The sequence below is a fragment of the Furipterus horrens genome, unplaced genomic scaffold (assembly GCF_987537825.1).
Source record: "Furipterus horrens unplaced genomic scaffold, mFurHor1.1.pri manual_scaffold_11, whole genome shotgun sequence".
Taxonomy (NCBI): Eukaryota; Metazoa; Chordata; class Mammalia; order Chiroptera; family Furipteridae; genus Furipterus; species Furipterus horrens.
In genome coordinates, this window is record NW_028327181.1 from 101,447,103 (window position 1) to 101,466,798 (window position 19,696).

The window sequence follows — 19,696 nt, forward strand, 5'->3', positions numbered from 1 at the left end:
TGCCCCTCTCTTTGCATGGTGCTCAAGATTTTGCTTGTGACTGTTGCTCTCTTTCTCACAGGTTGCTGTCTGTTTGCTGCTGTGCCACGGATGGGAGGGAAAGGGTTAGGGACTCGATCCTGCACGTGTGCCCGTCTCTTGGGAAGTCCTCCTTGGTGCATGTATGGCAGTGGCCCTGCGTCTGACATGCTCGGGATCTGAGTCTATGACCCTATGGTCTGCACGTGCACGCTTCTTCCTTGGAACCTTCAGCAGCTGGGGATGACATTTTAGTTTTCCGTTGGGCCCCTACTTGGCCTCTGCCTCTGGGAAATGCTCACGATGGCTTCTGAGTGTGTGTCTGCTGCCCTCTCATCGGGTTCCCTGTTTTGAGTACTTTTGAGTGCAGTTAATTGGGAACACTGCTTAGTTTTGGTGTCTACCCTTCAGAGATAGCTTTTGCGGATGCCCTTGACTTTTCTGGATGGGATGTGAGAGCCTTTTCCTTTCCTTTTCCCTACGAGCACTTTTCCCTCGCCCACTGTCTTGCTCCCTTACTCCTCTGTGCCTTGAGCTCAGGAAAGGGTTGCTCTCTCAGGTCACACCTCCTGTGTCTCCTGCTGACAGCTTCTTAGCAGTCAGGCCTCACTGCCATTTCAGTAGCTGGCATCCCGGGGGTCCATGCTACTTACTGTGTGCCTGTGCTTCTGTGCACGATGCATCGTTTGGGTCTATATGTGCCAGGAGAGCTGTGTGTGTTGCTGTGCTCCTCCCGTGGGTTCTTTCTGCTCGCTGCATTCTTGAGGGACAGGATGGGATGGAGAAGGGAAGGGGTGAGAGCGGCAGTACTTTGCTTGCCCTGTACCTCCCAGACGGTTTTGCTTGTCTCCTGGCCTTCGGAACCCTGTTGCCATCCTATATTGAAATGCGGTGTTTCTGCTGTCCCTGCTACCCTGTGCACCGGAGCTTCCTGAATAGTGCTTGTGTTGGGTATTGATGGATGCTCTGGTTGTAACAGCTTCTTAGTTTTGGTGCTTGGCCTGCTTGCATTCCTTCTCAGCTATGAGTGCTGGGTGAGTCTCCGCAGTTCTCCATATAGGGCCTGACCTCCCTTTTGTAGACAAGAGATGGCACAGGTGTCTGGTATGTTTCAATGGTGTGTGGGGGGTTCTCTCTCCTGCTCCCCAAGAAGAGAACTGACCCCGCGGTGGTTCACGATGTGCCGTTTCTCTGCTTTCAGCCACGCTTCCTCCCTCGCGTGACTTCCCAGGGTGCATCTGTGCCGCCGCCTTGTGGACATTTCTCGGTACTGCATGTGACTGGCCGCATGTTCCCAGGAAAGCAGGTTCACTGCGGAGCTTCTTCCTCCTTCCCTTTCAAAGGCCGTGCACTGCCGCCTGCTGCGGGTTCTTTCCCCCGCTTGCCCGTCTGTTTGCCAAGGGCCCATGAGGTGCCTCGCTGAGCTATCTCTTTGCTCTCCTTTTCCCTTTCTGTCTGCCACCACGGTAGCCAAAATACTGTTCTTGCACTTTACGGGGACTGTGTCTTCCAGCTATGATTGCCCGGGTTGGATCTCCACTTGCCGTTGCCGCTGTCGCTCTGCCTCCTTCTGTTTCCACAGAGTTGCCCCCGTTCTGTGCATTGCTGTGTATGTCCGCTGTGATGGTGGCTGTCCTTTCCCTGTTTATAGCCCCCATTAGCTCTTACTTAGGCAGAGATGTGTGGCTGGATATGTCCAGGGAGATGCATGTTTGCTTGTGGCTGCTACTCAGGATTCCCTGCAGGGGATCTCTTGCGTTGTCCTGTCTGTGCCCTTGCCGGGAATCCAGCCAGCGACCCTTTCTTCCGCTGCTGCCCGCTGGGTCCGCTGAGTCACAGTGCCCAGGGCAGTCCCTGCTTCTTTCACTCTCGACCTCAGTCACCTCCTTTCTCTGGCACTTCCCTGTGTGGCCTCTCACTGTGGGTTTCCACGTTGTCTGTGTGGCCCGTGAGAAATCCTGCATCAGTGTCCTCTCTTCCCTTTAGAACGTTCTACCATTCCCCTCCTTGTGTATTCTGGGGCTACTGTGGAAGCTGCAATGCTCTCTTCCATTGCACAGGACTTCCCGGACTCTCACAGTCCGTTTCCTCTCAGGGACAGTGACAGCAGAAGTGAGAAAGGGAAGGGCACCTTGCTTGGCCGGGATCCGGTATCTGCTAGGTCTTGCCGGATCGTGTCCCTTTGCTGCTGGGTGTGATCCTCTGTAGGTCTTGCCTCCCTGAGTACGTGTGCAACCTGTAGCCTGCGGGTGACTGAGGATGGAGCTGTGGGGGCTGGAGACAAAGCAGGGGCAGGGAACAGCATGGCTGTTACGTTTCATCGTAAAGCTGCTTGTAGGATACGTGGGAGCACTCCGCATAGAGCTTTCCCTGCGTTTTCTCATCCCTTCAGTTTTCCTGCAAGTTTTGCTTGCTACTTTTACTTCCTGAATGCTGCTGTGAGTCGCTCCTACATTGGAGTTTTACAAGGGAACTTCCTGGGCTCCAGCCTGTGTCACTGTGCCTCCCTGTCACTGCCTTGGAACAGGTGACCCTCACTTTTCCTGAATCCTGTTTCCTTGTGCCTGTTTTCATGTCCCCGTCACCCCCGTCTCAGGTCCCTCAGGTTTCCACATGGACCTGCACGCGTCGCAGCACTTTCTTCTTCCTGATGTGTCATGGGGTCTGAAAAGGACCGGCTTCTTCAGGGAAAGGTGCCGGTTTGAATGACCGTCGCCGCCTCTCCGCGGAGGTACGAGATTGGGGCGTCGGGTGTTGCGTGCTTCCGGTTCACTGTGCTGTGCGCTTTTCCATTCCCTTTTCAGTGGGGAGCCCGGGATGCTCGTCGTGTATCTCCTCTGAATTCTTACTGTTCCCTGTGCTTCTAAAACCTTGCACGTGACCTGACCAAACGGACGATGATGAATGCTGATGGGTTTCCTCTTCCGCAACCCAGAACACGACAGCTGTGTGAAAAAACCGAACGGAGCTCGGCTGTGACTCGAACGTCTGCTTTTCCGTATCCCAGGCAGGCGCTCAATCCACCCGGCCACGCTCACCTGCGCTGCTTCGCCGGCTTTAACAGGTACTTGACAGTGATGCACGGAGCGAGCGTGCTTTCCCGTGCACCGAATCACCGGGTTGTCTCGGTGCTGCCGTCTTGTGGACACATGAAGGAACTGCATGCATGTGCAGGTGAACAGGGAAAACTGCTCGCTGTGCCATCTTTTCCTTTGGGTGACTCCGTCACGATTGCTGCTGTGTGTTGCCTTGGTTCCCGCCAACTGCGTTTCAGAGGTCACAGGGAAGAGGACTGCCTGTTCTGCCCTTCCCCGCACTGTCTGTGACACTCGCTATGAACGTGCTGGGTGTGATTTCTTTCTTCTCTGTCCGTGCCGGCAGTGTTCACGGAGGGTTGGTGACGTGGGCAGCTTTATTTCCTGGGCACCTGAGGGCGTGGTACTCCCTGTTTCAGGGTCCCTGTGATCCACCTTGTGTCCGCTGTCGCAGAGCAGGAATGCCCTGTGTGTGCTTCACTTCACATCGGCAGTGCTGCACTTCGTGACCTCTCATGTCTATACTGGGTATAGGGACTAACAGTGTGACACCCATCCACGTGTGTCTGTGTGTCCTATGATGATGAAAGGAGGCCTGTGCAGTGATTCCTGCACGTGTGCTCTCAAGGGAAACGCCTTCCCGGTGGGGACTTTGCCCTCTCTTACATGACAGCGCTCTGTCAGTGCAAGACCATACTGTGCCTTGTGTTCTTAGCCTGTGCATTTCATGAATCTTCTGGGGGAAAACTCTAGAACCGCCACTGGCGTGAGATCCCCACTGTATGGCTGCGAGGACGTCGGCCAATGAAGGTGTGATGCAATGGTGGTCCAGGCTGTTGGCCAACCACGGGGACTTCACTGCTGACCCTTTGGCCTGTGGATTGGCAATCACTCCACTGAGCTGCACTGGGCTGTGCTTCTCCCGGAGCTTCCTGTTGGGGACTGTGAGCCCTCTCTCTCTGGCGCTTGGGAATGAGGGCTCCCCCCTGTCTGTTTCTGCTCCTGGCGGGTGGGTGTCTTCGGTGTGTGGTTCTTCGTACAGAGACCCCTTATAGCAGCTGCCCTGTCCATATCTGCCTTCAGAGCACCGTGGTCTCTGCCATTTCAATTCCTGGAGGTGATGTGATAGGTCTCCCCTTCGCTTGCAGCCAAGACGACTTTTGCCTACCCCACTCTCCGTTTCCTAACTGTCCTTGGCTATGGCAGCTTCATACGGTTCTTGTTCGAGGCTACTCTACTGCCTGCGGCTTGCCGCTCCACGGGATGGACACGCTGTCCCTTCGTTTCATTGTTTCCTCGCGCTCTGGCAACCTGTGGCTCTCTCTCGCATTATTACCACCCGATTGGCTCCGCTTTCAATGGGACTGCTGTGTCTATCTGTCAGCTCTGGGTCCTGACGGCTTCTCTTCATTGACTCACGGAGATGTGGGGAGCCTGGGAAAAGTGACGGGTGACAGCCATCCAATGGCTATCTCTCCTGTGCTCCAGAAAGGGCCACCCCAGGCAAGTGCAGATGTTCCTGTTCCCCCCCCGATACCCGAACTCTGGTCTTCGGGGTTCCTAGGGAAGCACTTATTCCACTCAGCCGTCCCGGCCTCGTCTGAACACAGAGCTGAAACACATGCTCTTCAGTCTCTCTTGCACGGCCCTGTTCAGGGCGAGCACCTCTGACAGCGCCTCTATGCTGCCATCTCGTGGACATTGCTGGGAATTGCATCACACTGCACGTTGCGAGGAACGCCGCTCCGCTGCAGTCCCGTGCATTTCATTCCCTGGGGAGAGCCCCGTGATGCCGGCTGACGCCCGTGTCTCCTCCCCTTCGCTAGCGTTTCTCTTCCGTTTCCGCGCACAAGACCTCAGCTCTGTGCTTGTCCCGTGCCTGTCTTTTCCTCACCTGTGACTACTCTGGACAGAAAGGATTCTATGTTGCTGGATGTTGTTTTCCACTTGGTTCAGCTGAGCTAGAGTTGTCCCCGTTCTACGTCGACGTGCTTGGCAACATTGCACTTCCGTGTCAGGCGACTGAATTTGCCTTCGTTCACTGACTGTGAGGGCAGGGGTCTGCCCCATGGGTTTCCTGCACCAAGACCGTTGCCCACCTTTCCTTTCTGAACCCTTAGGTGGGCTGTGACTTCCATGTGATTGCCCTCTGTCCTCCTGCCTGCCATACAATGTGCTTCGGAGCAGTCTGCCGACAATGTCCACTTCCTGGGAATCCCACCGGGAACCCTTGACGTTGCCGGATGCTGACAAAACCGTACAGCTGTAGGTGAGTAGCCCCATGCCGTCTGCTCTTCTCTGAATGTCGCCTCATTACAATGCAAGTTACCTTGGTAAAGGGGCTCGGGCCAGCAGGGTCCACGGCACTGTTGCTAGTGTGAAGAAATGCTGAGGGGGCTGCAAGAATCTTTTGGAGAGTAGTGCAGGAGGCTGGCCAATTCCCAGAGGGGACAGTGCTCTGTGATCTAGCCTGAACACGGTTCTCATGGCTCCGTACACGTACTGCCCCCAAGACAGTTATGATTCACTGTACCGAACATTGCATTCTATGACTTCGATTGACTTGTCACGGGACAGACTGTCTGTCACATGTGCACGACTGAAGAGGGAAACTCCCGTTGCCACCTTCCGTTCCCCGTGACCGCATCAGAATAGACCGCAAGACAGTGTTTTACGGTTGTGCGATCCATGCCTGCTGTTCTCACCCCAGGGTGAGGCGGTCCTTAGGAAGAACGCGAGCTGTTGTGCAACTGTAGAAACACAGGCCCGGTTTTGCGAGGGAAACCGGTCCATTCCCGGTGGTTCCTGTAGGCTGGGATGAGCTGCAAGTGCCTCTGCTACATGCCCAAGCTCAGCCTATGATACGGTTCGGGCTGCATTTCTGACGGACCGCTTTCCTGCTGTGGGCATCCTGTAGAATGACAGCTTCGCTAAGGCTGTCTGCAGACTGGCATCATTTAGGCTCCTCGTATAACTGGAGTGTTACGGGTTGGGGTTCCATCGCTCCTGGTTGCTGCCTCCGGGTGCTTCTGCACTTCAGGTGCGATGCCGATCGCTTCCTCTCATGGTCCTGCTTGCCTGCTTATCACTACACGGTCATCCTGTCACTGGTACTGTTGTACTGAGGTGGTCATTCCCACTTTCCATGACTTTGGTCACTCTAAAGGTACCCATTGCACTGTCTCCTTGCCAGGGTGTCTCAGATCACAGTTTACCAGGACATCCAACCTAGGTATGTGTGAAACATCAGCAGGTTGCCATTTCTTGGTCGTTACGTCTGCAGGTACTGGGTCCAAGACTGCTTGTTTTCAGTTTTAATCTCTTGTTTTCCTTGTTGCCTGCTGATCTGCTGCTGGTTCCTGACATACCGCTCATGGATACCAGCTTATCCCTTGTTACATACCAGGTCCTAGGGTTTCGACTCACAGGCTACCATGAGGCGGTCAGCGTGCCGGTACATTAGGAGGCCCTGCATCCCTTGCAGCGGTTGCTACTGACGCTGTAATTACTCACCGGGTATTCTGTTCCCATTGATGATGTCTGCAGGTTACGGTTGTCTGCTTAGTGAATGTGCATCGTGAGGTCGCTGCGTCACATCAACCTGACTGTCCGCTAATGGGTCCTGGTGTCCGTTTCGGGTTCGTGCCGCTGTTCACCCTGTTCCGTCCGTACCGCTTCAGGGATACCTCCTGCTGGTTTCTCGTTCTCCTGACAGTGCCAGGGTCTCCCGTTGTCCCGTTTCTGCTTCCTAGGTTTCGGTTCTCACCTTGTCACGTGTCTGTTACCATTTACTGTGGCACCGTAAGACTGCTGATGGTGACCAATTTACCCCGTCACATTGATGTGCTGTCGCACTCGTTGGGATTGGGGGTCTCAAGTGTCTATTCCCTGGCTCGTGCCACGATGCCACAGAGTGCTTTTGTCCACTTCTCTGCATACAACTTGCCTTGCCTGCAGTTTTCCCCTCGGTGCTGTGTATGTTGCCTGCCACTGTCAGTATGCAGTGAACCACTGTGTCTGGTTTTTGAAGACTTCTGTGGGGATAAAAGGTGGGGGCACATGCCAGCCGCAGCAATCCTTTCATTCTTTTCGTTCTGTTTGACCTGAGGCAAAAGGGGTACTTAAGGCAGGCTTGGTACTCGAACCCCGGGCTCTCAGGTTTGCAGGCAGCTACTTATTCCAATGAGCCACTCCTGCACGGCTGCCTGCTGTACGGTTCAGGGGAGCTCTTCAGTGTTCATGAGGGCTGCTGCCGAGTACTGCGCACTGCGTTACTCTGTGTTGCCATCTTGTGGACAACTTTGTTAATTGCTGGTAAGTCCATGTCTACGTGGATCCTGGCAGTGGTTGCCTGCAAAGTTGGTATTGATACTTGGTATTGATGCTCATGTAACTGTTCCGGAACCCTCTTTCTGGTTACTGGTACGCAGGTCCTCCTTCCCTAGTCGGTAGCTATTGCTGAGCAGGTCTGCAAGTTACTGGCTCATTTACTGCTGGATTCCCCTGCTACCGGTTCAGCACTGTGGTGTTAGGTTGTTGCTTTCCAATTTTGGTTTACCGAGGTAAGTTTACCAGGTCACTGGCCGCCAGTTTAATGGGAACTGGTAACCGATCACCGGTAACCTGGCTATCGGTCACGGGGTTACGGATCAGCGATCATCGTTTACAGATCAACGATCACGGACAATCGATCAGCGATAAATGGTGATCGATCACCGATCACCGATAACCGTTTATTGGTTACCGATGATCGGTTATCGGTTACTAGTTGGTTGGTTGCTGGATAACATGTTGCCGATTACTAGTTAGACGGGTCTAAAAACTGCCGGTTACCGGTTACTAGTTAATCGGTGACCAATTACCAGTTAACCTGTTGCCAAATGCTAGTTATCTGGTTACCGATTAACTGTTTGCCGTTGCCTAGTTGCCAGGTATGGGTTTCCTGTTTAACTCGTTAGGGTTGCCTCTTACAGTTGCTGTGACTGGTTGTAGCTTCATGTTGTGTGGTTGCCTGGCTTGTATCGCTTGATTAGTATTGCCTGCGTGTGTCTCTTCTTTGCTGCCATCTTGCGGACATTTCTTTATACTGCATCTGTCCTGCACTTGATAGGACAGCTGGGTACCTACTGTTCCTTCTTCACTATAACATTGTGATCGCTTGTGGACCGGCAACCTGTTTTTTTTCTTGTTTCCGTAAAGGTTTTCTTCAAGACTGCAATGAGACGGGAGTTCGCAGTCACCCCTGTGATCGGATTCTCGTCCCAAATGTTACGGTGCCGGCAGGTGTGACTCCTTTGTATCGCGGGCCGCCAACGTGGGAAGAGCATGCTTCGTGCAGGCTTGGCATAGCTATCACTTCCTTTTCTGTGCCGCTTTGGGGTCTGGCGTCTTTGACATTCATTTCAGTGCGTTCCATCTCGCTCGGCATGCTGCGCTGGATCATGCTCGTGTATGCCACTCTCCTTCTCTCTGGTCCCTGTTTGCTCGCTGGCTATGCTGAGGGCTGGGAGGGGAAGGGGTAGGGACACGATCATCCTTCTGTGCCCGCTTCTTGGGAATTGCTCCCCGGTGTGCACGTGGCCGTGGCTCACTGTCTGGCATCCTCAGGAACTGAGTCTGCGGTCCTACGGTCTGCGGGTGTGCGCTTGATCCTTGGAACCCACTGTATTTGTGGATGGCCTGCTAGCTCTCTGTGGGGGTGCTGTTCGCCCTCTTCCTCCGGGAACAGCACAGGATGGCTTCTGAGTGTGCCTGTCTCCAGTCCTGTGTTGGCATCCTCCGTTGACTACTTCTTAGGGTAGGTAGCCGGGAACACTGCTCACCTATGGTGTCTATTGTTAGGAGACTGCTTCTGAAAATGCCCTTGACTTCTCTGGATGTGATGTGAGAGCGTTCTGCTTTCCTTTCCTCTATGCGTGCTTCTGTCTCTCCCCCTCTTCTGTTCTCTTATTCCTCTGCGCCGGCTAAAGCGTGCTTCCCGGTGAAATGGCTGCACGGACCCTCACGTCTCCCAGCCTCACAGCATGTGTTGCTGCATGTTTTCCTGCTCCTGTGTTCTGCACATGTTCCTTTGGTGCCTCCCATGACAGCCCTGTGAGCAGCCAGCCTCTCCTTGGACTGTGTTTCCTTTGCTTATTTTCATGGTGGCAGGGCAGGAATGTCCTTCCCAGGGGGATAGGTAATCACATGCAGTTTCTTCTCCTCTGAGGGTCAGAGTGGGCCACGGCAGTGTTCTCTGCCTCTGCCATAGACATGAGACCTTGCTGTCCCGTGGTCCTTTCCCCTTCCCGGATGACACACTGGTCAGTCCCTCCATAATGCAATACTTACTCGAACTTTTCCCAGTGTCTGTTCACGGCTGTGGAGGAGGGAGCCCTTTTACTTTGCCTGTCCCCTGGGCCTTAGGAACCTTGCTGCCAGCACATCGTGAAAGGCAGCATTTCTGCTTTCCCTGTTACAATGTGCATGGACCCTTTCTGAACAGTTGGTGTAAAGAATGCTCATTTAGGTTGTGTAATTAGTGATGGATGTTCTGATTCTAAAAGTTTCTTGTGGTTTTCGACCGATTTCTGTTTCCTCCGTGCTATGACTGCCGGTTCAGTCCGCCTAGCTCTCCAGAGAGGGCATGGTTTCACTTCTGTAGACAGGAGATGCAACAGGTGCCCGGTATGTTCCCACTCTGTGTGTACAGTTGCCTCTCCTGCAACCCAGGAACCGCATTTATGCTGCACAAGCCGTGTGCTCTCCCTCCGAAGGGATGTGATCTGAAGTGTCTCAGAGTACATACCAGAATGCTATCCCATGAGCTGCATTGCATTTATTTTGTCAAGGCAGGTTCAGGGCTTGGTCTTGATAGACTTTCAGCTACATTTCCTCCCAAGTCTGACCTCCCAGGGTGCGTCCTTGCTGCCGCCCCGCGGACATTTCTGGGTACTGCACGTCACTGGCTATGCGTGAGGCAGGAAACCGGTTGTCTGGGCTGCTTCTTCCCTCCTTCCCTTTCCAGTGCTGTGTCCTGCCACCACCTGCAGGTTCTTACCCCGACTTTCCTGTCTCTTTCCAAAGGGCCCACGAGGAACCTTGCAGGACCGTCTTTTCACCCTCCTTTTCCTCAATGTGTGCCATCAAGGTCCCCATCCTGTCGTTCTTGCTCTTCACAGGACCTGTGTGTTCCGGCTCTGATGATACGGGTTGAATCACCATCGCCCGTTGCCGCCGTCACTCCTTTGACTCCGCTTCTGCCTCCTCCCTGTGTGTCTCGAAGGTTGCACTCCTTCTGTGCACTGCTGTGGGTGCCCCCCGTGACTGCTGCTCTCCTTTCTGCCTTGACAGCATCAGGTAGCCTCTACTTATGCAGAGATGTGTTTCTGGACACCTCCAGGGAGATGCGCGTTTTCCCGTGGCTTCTTCTCAGGATCCCCTGCACGGCATCTCTTCCGTTGTCCTCGTCTGTTCCCTCGCCGGGAATCCAGGCAGCTACCCTTTTGTTCCACTGCTGCCCGCTGGCTCTGTTGAGACATAACGTCCAGGGTGGTCCCTGCATCTTTCTCTCGGCACCTCAGTCAATTCCTTTCTCAGGCACTTCCCTCTGCAGCTTCTCACTGTGAGTTTCCTCGTTGCTCCACTGGTTTGCTTCATTCCTTGGTTTTCCAAGCGGCCAATGAGAAAACCTGCATTTCTGTACCATGTTCCCTTGAGAACATTTTGCCACTGCTCTCCATGCCTTTCCCGGAGCTCCGGGACGAGCTGTGTCGCTCTGTTGCATTGGACAGGACTTCCAGGCCTCTCATGGACTGTTTCCTGTCAGGGACGGTGACAGCTCAACTGACAAAAGGAAGAGTGCCATGCTTGGCCGGGATCATGGATCTGCGAGGTCTTGCCGGATTGTGTGCCCTTGCTGCTGGGTCTGGTCCTCTGAAGGTCTGGCCTCAGTGACTATGTGTGCAGCATGTAGCCTATGGGTCACGGAGGATGGAGTCCCGGGGGCTAGCGACTAAGTGGGAGCAAGGAACAGCCTGACTACTACATTTCTGAAAAAGTTACTTGTAGAGTATGTGAGAGCGCGCCGCACAGAGCTTTCTCAGCATTTCCTCATCCCTTTTGTTTCTTATTAGTTTCGCTTCCTATTTTTATCTCATGACTGTTGAGGTTCGTCACTCATATGATGGAGCCTTACAAATTCAGTTACTGCACTCTGTCCTATGTCCCTGTCTCGTTTACTGACTGCTTTGAACCACCTAACCGTCACTTTTCTTGAAACTTGTTTCTCCGTTACCCTGCTAATCTCCATGTCACCCCACTCTCAGACCCCTTAGGTTTCCACATAGACTTGCATGGGTTGCAGAGTTTTTTCCTTCCTAAGCTGTTACGATGTCTGTAAAGGATCTGCTTCTTCTGTGTCTGCCAGTCCTTGGAATAACAATCAGCGCCTCTTAGAGGAGATGCATGATTTGGATACGGGTTGCTGTGTGGTTCCGGTTCCCTGAGTTGTGCGGTTTCTCACTCCCTTTTCACCGGAAAGTCTAGGGTGCTTGCTGTGCTTCCCCTCCCAATTCTTTCTTTTTCCTATGCTGAGAGGAGTTTGCACATGAGGTGACAAAAAGGATGAGGTTGACTGCTGATTGGTCTTCTCTTGGGCAACCCAGAACACAACACCTGTATCTAAAAACTCAGTGCGGCCCGGGTGTGAACGGAGTTTCCTGCTTTCTGTATCCCAGGCCAGCGCTCAATCCACTTGCCCACGCTCACCTGCGCTGCTTCACGCACTCTCACCGGTTCTCTATCGTGACGCGTGGAGTGTGCATCCCCCGCACCGACCCAACGGGCCGTCTCCGCGTTCCCGTCTCATGGATACGTCAAGGAACTTCATGCCTTCGCAGGTAAGCAGGAAAACTGCTTTCCCGTTCCTGCTGTGCCGTCTTTTCCTTTCGGTGACTCCGTCATTACAGGTGCTGTGTGTTGCCTTGGTTCCCGGCAACTGCTTTGCTGAGGTCTTAGGGAACAGGAATGCCTGTTCAGCCCTTCCCCACACTTTCTCTGATACTTGTCATGAATGCGGTGGATGTGGTTTCTTGGTTCTCGTCTGCCGGGGCTGGCATTATTCACACAGGGCCGCTGTCGCGGACACTTTCTTTTGGTCGGCTCCCGAGGGCTTTGTGCTCCACGTTTCCGGGTTCCCGCTGAATGCGTAATGGTGATCCCTTCACTGAGCTGCAGTGTGCTGAGCTTCTCCTGGGGTTCCCTGTTGTGCAACTGTTTCTCCTGTTCCTCAGTCACTTGGAAATGAGGGCTACCCAGTGTCTGTTTCGGCTGCTGATTCTCTCTCAGGTGCCTTTGGTAAATGGCTGTCTACTGAAATGCCCCTTACAGCTGCTCGCCTGTGTGTTTTGGTCTTCTGAACACTGTGGTATTTGCACTTCCACTTCTTCACATGGATGTGCTAGGTCTTGCCCTCACTTGCAGCCAAGAGGACTTTCCCACTGGAGACTCCCTGATTCTGGACTGTCCTTTGCCATGAAACCTTCATACAGTTCTTCAACTTGTTGGAAGAAACTGTGCTGCCTGGGCCTTGCTGCTCCATGGGAAGGACCCCCTGTCCCTTGTGTTCCTTGCGTCATGGCGTTTTGGGAGTGTGTGACTCTCCCTTCCGTTACCATTCACTGGTTGGCTCTGGTTTCAGTAGGACTGATCTGCACGTCGCTTCACTCTTGGTCCTGATGTCTTCTCTTCCTGGACTTATGGAGAGGTGGGAAGGCTGGGAAAAGTGATAGGTGACAGCCACAAAATGGCTGTCTCTCCTGTGCTCCAAAAAGGCAATAAATGGGCCACTGTGAGTGTTTGTGCTCTCACCAAGACCCGAACCCAGGTCTTCAGGGTTCCTGCAAAAGCACTTTCTCCACTCGGCCACCCCTGCCTCAGCTGAGAAGACAGCTGAGACACATACTCTTCAGTGCTTCCCGAGCAGCACCATTAAGCGCCAACACTTCTGACAGCGTCTCGGTGCTGCCGTCTTGTGGACATTCTTGGGAATTGCATCACAACGCAGGTCGCGAGGTACACTCCTTTGCTTGGGTCCTGTCTCTTCCATTCGTCGGGGAGAGGTCTGTGAGGATGGCTGATGCCTCTTTCTCATCCCCTTCAGAAGTGATTCTCTTACCTTTCTGCGCACAGGACTTCAGCCCCGTTCTCATCCCGTGCTTGTCATTTCCTTGGCCGTGACTATTCCGAACGCGAAGGATTCCACTTTGCGGGATGTTGTTCTCCCTGTCGGTCGGGTAAGCTTGAGATGCCCTTGTTTCATATCACTGTGTTTGGATACATACCGTTTTCCCGTCAAGTCTCCGATTTAGCCTTTGGACACTGACTGTTATGAGAGGCTTGTATCCTGTGGATCTTCTCTTACACCGCTGTCCAACTGTCCTTTCTGCACCCTGAGGGTCGGATCCTCTTCCTAGGTAGGCTATTACACGGTTGTGGTTGCCATCTTGCCTGCAAAGAATGTGCTCGGGAGAGATCTCTTTTGCATGTGTGCTGCATGGGAATCCCATCGGGAACCCTTGATGGTGCAGCATGCTCACAAACCCATCCTCATGCACGTGCTATGCCCCTTATCGCGCTCCTGATTTTCCATTTCTTGCCTCTTTGCAATGCTCCTGGGAGTGCGCACTCACACTCACACTCCGGGGAGTGCGCACTCACACTCACACTCCGGGGAGTGGGCACTCACACTCACACTCCCGGGAGTGCGCACTCACACTCACACTCCCAGGAGTGCGCACTCACACTCACACTCCGGGGAGTGCATACTCACACTCTGCGGAGTGCACTCTCACCCTCCGGCAAGCTGGCACTCACCCTCCCGTGAGTGCGCAGCACTCACCCTCCTGGGCGCGCACTCACCCTCAGGGGAGCCGGCACTCAGCCTCCCAAGAGCGCACAGCACTCACCCTCCCCCAGCAGTCACCCTCCCACGAGCCAGCACTCACCCTCTCCCAGCACACACACACTGACGCCGTGTGCTCTGTGACCACAGGGCTGGGCAACAGGCCTCCAGCATGAAGACCAGGAGGGGTGTCCTGGGAGTCCTGAGGGGGAGACCTCGGCTGAGGCCACCCACAGACTCCCTCAGAGTCAGGCCCCCGGTGGTGGCGCAGAGGTCAGGTGCCGGCCAACCACCAGGCAGCTTCCCACCCCTGGCGAGCTGGGCACCATCTGGCAGGAGCCCCAGGGTCCACTTCACAACAGCCCTGCAGTAGTTGAGACAGGCTCCCCACGGCCCAGGGGCCCCATCCTGTGCCCACACGCCACATGCCCAAACACGTGTGCACGCACAACCCAGGCCACTCCAGCCTTCATGACTGCTCCTCACAGGGAATACCCTCCAGGGGTAAACCATGCCTCTTGGGAATCTTTAAGGACCCTGGGCCTCCCCAAGGGTCAGGCTTCCTGTGTCTGTGTCACAGACTTTCCCAAGCGTCCTAGCAGGCTCTAGTAGACACCCCAAGATCCAGAGGCCCTGCTCAGTGGGATGGCGGTGGGTGGCCTGGCTTCCAGGACAGGTGAAGCAGGAGACCCTAAGGAGCCACCCACCCGCCAGCCTGGGAGGTGAGCTCCCACTGAGACCACCCCCTGCCCTACAATGCCTGGGGTCGGGGTCGGGTCAGGTCAGGGTCAGGGTCAGGGTCGGGTTAGGGGTTAGGGTTTATGGTTAGGTTCGGGTTAAGGTTACGGCTTTCAGCTCTATCAGAGCGACCCAAGCGGAAATTACGGGGTATGGAAGGCCACATGCATTGGAAATAACAGCGCCGTGAGTATTTTTGTGTTGCTGTAAAGCCTAGCAATAGGTACCTAACATGATTTTGAAACGGCGATGAATGTAAACGGTATTTTAAGATAGCTGCAACAACTTTAGTATCTGTGATTGCTATTGGTGATGCAGTCGCAGGTTCTGCTAATACCACTGGGGTTTATTTCCTACATTTGTAATGAAAGGAAATAGTAATTTTCAAAGGCAAGTTGTTGAAATAAGATACAATTTTTTTCATATCCTGGTTGATAATCCCCTTGAATTCTATCACAAAGTCTTGGAGGTCTGAGGCCCCGGGTTAAAGATTCCATTCACAGAGCGTCGACACTCCCCCTCCACCCCATCCCATGTCCCCCCGCCCCCCAGCATAATTGCTTACATTGGTTACATGCTAATAATAATTCAGGCATCAGTCTTCTGCCCAGTCCACGTTCCTGAAAAATGCAGACATTTAAAGCACGTTCTTTTTGATGATTATTTCTGCTTCGTAGGCAGCTGTGTCTATGTTAAAATAAGACTACAAAGAAGGGGAAATGAGCCTGAAGTCAGCACTTGCTTTAGCTATCAAAGTCCTCGGCAAGATCATGGACGTGAGCAAGCTCTCTGCTGAAAAGGGTAGGTTACGTCCCCTCCTCTGATTCAGTCAGTTTCCTGGACCGCGTCGGAGAGGTTCCCACGAGGAAATTGCGGATCCTTCTGGTCAGCACAGCTTACAGCGGGTTGGCTCGGGCACTTGGCTTGTGTGAGTTTTTCAAAGGAAGGGACAAAACAGCAGCTTAGAAGGTTGGAATGGGTCAGGAGAAGAAAGATCGTTGACGCAAAAACGTGAATAAAAGTATCCGTGAATCATATGAAGCACAAAACACGAAGGGGTGGTGAGCGAAGGCCAACGAGGGGGGAGAGGTTGAACGGGTCGCCTGTGCGGGCTGAGTGCGCCCCGTAACGCAGCCGTGCGTGTGTTTGTTTTCCCCCAGTGGAAATTGCCACGCCGACCAGAGAGAATGGAAAGACAGTCATCGGAGTCCTCGGACAGAAGGAAGTGGAACAGCTGATCAGAAAACACGAGGAAAAAGAAGCTAAGGCTGAGCGTGAGAAGAAAGAAAAAGAACAAAAAGAAAAGGATAAATGGAAGACAGAATTGGGGGTTTTATAAATCTTTTGAGCCCTATTTCAGCCGCCCTCTTCCACAGCGAGCACGTGTTGGCTTTTGAACCGGGACAGTGGGAAAGAGGGATGGTAGCATCTGATCGGGCCCTCGTCTTTCTGTAAGTTGAGCGGTGACCGCTCTTCATGGACCTTTTTACCCCCCTCCCCCCTTTTCTGGGAATAAAACTCGGTAAGAATGGAAACGGTGAAGGACAATTGTCTGTAGCAGTCACTGTTGTTCACCGGGATTAGTGGGTCTGTGATCCTTCATGCTTCAGTGTCCTGGGGCAGCCCTGGAGGTGCCGGGACACAAGAGGCTAAAGTTGGTGGGTGCGAGTGTCATAAGCAGGGAAAGATGGGACTTGTGCCCTGAAGGTCTCCCTTGCTGTGTCCCTACCGTCTTGGAGAACCCGTGGCCCTCGGCTTCTGTGGGAATCACATTCTCGTACCTGTTGCCAGCCATTGATATCGATGGCTCTTCCTAGGACTGGAAGTGTGTGCGTCCACATGTATACACATACGTGTTCACACAAACCGCTCCGAAAACATGTGAAAGGCCCGTTTACAGTGCAAGCCCTGCACCCGCTACAGTAATCAGTCATCAGTGCTTCTGAGTACCTCTGGATCACTCAGATCCCATTTCCCTCTCCCCCTCTACTCCCGAGAGAGAACTCGAGTTCACCTTTCCCCTTACCTACGGTTCTTACAATGCGTTTGTCTGTTCCTCTGCCCCAGGTGGCACATCCCTCGGGGTAGCCAGGTGTGCCCTCTCTCCGTCTCCAGCGGTTGGTTTAAGAATGACCGTGGGCTGAGCCAACCCAGACCAGATGGGTGGGGGGAAGACGGCCGCGGACGCCGTGGCAGGCGCGTGGCAGGTCCCGTGCAGGAGAGATTATGGCCACAGAGGAAAAGAGGCCGCAGACGAGAGCAGTCGGTCTTGGCTGAGGGGGAGCTCTGCTTAGGTTTGCTGCCGCTTCCTTCGAGGCCTCTGACCATGGCGCTGTGGGGCGTTCTCACCTGCAGCGGCGCCGAATCCACAGCTGTGCAGATTCTGGTGTCCCGTCCCAGACCCACAGAATGAAGAAAAATCTTTGAGTAGAGCCCAGACGTCTGTTTTAACAAGCTCTGCACAAATGTTTGAGGCACCATTTGCTGCGTATTAGAATCACCTTGAGTGCTTCCCTACCAGTGAAGCAGCCTGGGGGGGCAAGGGGGGGCGCCTGGTCTCAGCCCAGGAAGGCTCCAGGGCCACCGCCGCAGTGCCAGCCTCCCACACTTGTCCCCTCCAGCTCTCCTCAGAGCACATTGAACCCTTCCGTCGGTTTCCCATGCGAGAATTTCACAGATCTGCTGTGAAGTGAGCGAAGCTTAAGCTTCAGGACCCCTCGCTTCCGAGGCCTGGGAAGGGACCCTCACAATGTGTTCCGTGCTCGTGCTTTTTGTAAAGTCTGCAAAAGTAAGGTCTTCTACCTGTAGTTAATAAGCGCTACCGTCTGTTTCTGCAGCGGAACATACTTGTTCGCAGATACCTCCATGCGTAGTGAGGTTATTGTTACTCACCTCAGGGTCGAAATGGCTCTCGGGACGTGTTCCTCACCCACCCGCTGAGCCTGCATACCCAGTATAGTGACAGGAAGGCACAGGAACAGAAGTTGTCACCATCGTTGGAAGTTCCCGGGACAGTGGGAGAGGAACAGGGCCTGACATGGGCCAAGTCAGAAGCTCGTCTGTGGCAAACTTCATCCCTAAGGTGTGTGCCGTTGACATCTGGGGATTCAGGTCTCGTGATGCCGGAAACGCCGGGGGATGCCTTACGGGTATGTCAGCTCGTCGAACCACTGCGGTGATTTGGTGATGTTTCTCATTCTGATTTTCAGTTTGATACCCAATTTTGTATTTGTACTGTCGTATTCTTTTGCTTTAAGAGGACACCTCCCCCCACCCCGCTACACACACACACACACACACACAGATAGTATGTTCTATATAAACCCGAATCAGCCCCTGCTTTCCCTCGTCCTGAAAATGAAGCCCACTTTCTTCATTCTGACCTGCAACTCGCCACTGCCTTGTTGCTGATGCTCTGTCCTGGACCCCCGCCCCCCCCCCGCCCCCCTCTGGACCGCCCTCTGTCCCTCACCCTCTGGAATGCTCTCCTCTCTGCACTCTGTGTCTCCTGCCCCCGAAGTACTACCCCGTCCTCTTCCCTGTCCCCGTGGGACTTCAGGGCCCTCTATCCTGCTCCCGAAGGTCTTACATACCCTCCGCCCCGCTTCCGACAGGATGCCGGCACCTCGGCCCCGCCCCTGGAGGACTTAGGAGATGCCTCCAGGAAGTCTGACCTTCCGCCGCACTTCCGGGACACTTCCGCCCTCCCGGTCCCACCCCAGAGGACTTCCGGGCGACTTCCGCTTGCGGCGGACCCGCCATCTTGTTCCCGCCCTAGAAGGTCTCACGCAGCCGAGGCCCAACCCCCGAAGGTCAACGCAGCCTGCCCCGCCATCTTGGTCCCACCCCGAAGGTCTTCCGGGTGTTCGGCCTCGCCCCGCTTCCGGGAGTCTTCCGCCACCCTGTCTCCGCCCCCGGAGAACTGCCGCGTCCCCTTCCCTGCCCCACCCCCGCCCCGGGACTTCGGGGTCCTCTATCCTGCTCCCAAAGGTCTTACACATCCTCCGATAGCGTTCCGGCACCTCGCCCCCGCCCTTGGAGGACTTTGGAGCTGCTTCCGGGAAGTCTGACCTTCCGCCACACTTCCGGGACACTTCCGCCCTCCCGGTCCCACTCCAGAGGACTTCCGGGCGACTTCCGCTTGCGGCGGACCCGCCATCTTGTTCCCCGCCCTAAAAGGTCTCACGCAGCTGAGGCCCAACCCCCGAAGGTCCACGCAGCCTGCCCCGCCATCTTGGTCCCACCCCGAAGGTCTTCCGGGTGTTCGGCCTCGCCTCGCTTCCGGGAGTCTTCCGCCACCCTGTCCCCGCCCCCTAAGAACTGCCGCGTCCCCTTCCCTGCCCCCCCCCCGGGGGCTTCGGGGTCCTCTGTCCTGCTCCCGAAGGTCTTACACGTCCTCCGCAATTCTATGGAGAGGTTTACGGTATCAAATTACAATAGTAAACTCAACATTTACTTAATCTGATGGTGCTCAGACTTTTTTAGAAAGTGCAAATCATCACCTCTCGATTCAGACGCCAGGCTCTGGGATTGCCAAGAAGCCACTTAAGTCCACTGAACTCAACACGCTTCACCTGCTCCTGTGCGCTCCAGAGGAACTCTTCCATCAACCTGTCAGTGTGCTTGTCGGCTGTGGCTCCCCGTCTGTCTCAGTGCTGCCCTCCTGTGGGGAACTCTGGGAATTACAGCTAAGGGAAGCTCACCGAGTCCACTGTACGGATAGGGCTAGATGGCTAGGCTCAGGGTTGATAGGTTTAGCGTTAATGAGCCTAGGGTTAACAGGCTTCTATCTTTAATAGACTCAGCCTTCCTGAATGGAGCTTCAGAAGAGCTAACAGGTTTCCAGAAACGCTTCGTATGTACCCCATCATCAGGCCCAGTGCTCTTTCGGGGTGGCTGTAGGAACCCCGAAAGCGAGGAGTAAGGCCAGCGGGAGACTGTGCAGAGCGCACGTCTGTCCCAGCACACTAAGTGTGAGTAGTCGTAGCGGGGGTGAAAAAAAAAATGGCAAACTACCTAGATA

At 54.4% G+C, this 19,696-nt stretch overlaps 1 long non-coding RNA gene across 1 annotated transcript; it reads left to right on the plus strand.

Moving 5' to 3' along the window:
• Positions 1-12,987: 12,987 nt before the first annotated feature.
• On the plus strand, positions 12,988-16,207 carry LOC149999135 (uncharacterized). Its single transcript, XR_016514115.1, has 3 exons — positions 12,988-13,106; positions 13,224-13,327; positions 15,351-16,207. It is a non-coding gene; the product is annotated as an uncharacterized LOC149999135 (long non-coding RNA).
• The last annotated feature ends 3,489 nt before the right edge of the window (positions 16,208-19,696 follow it).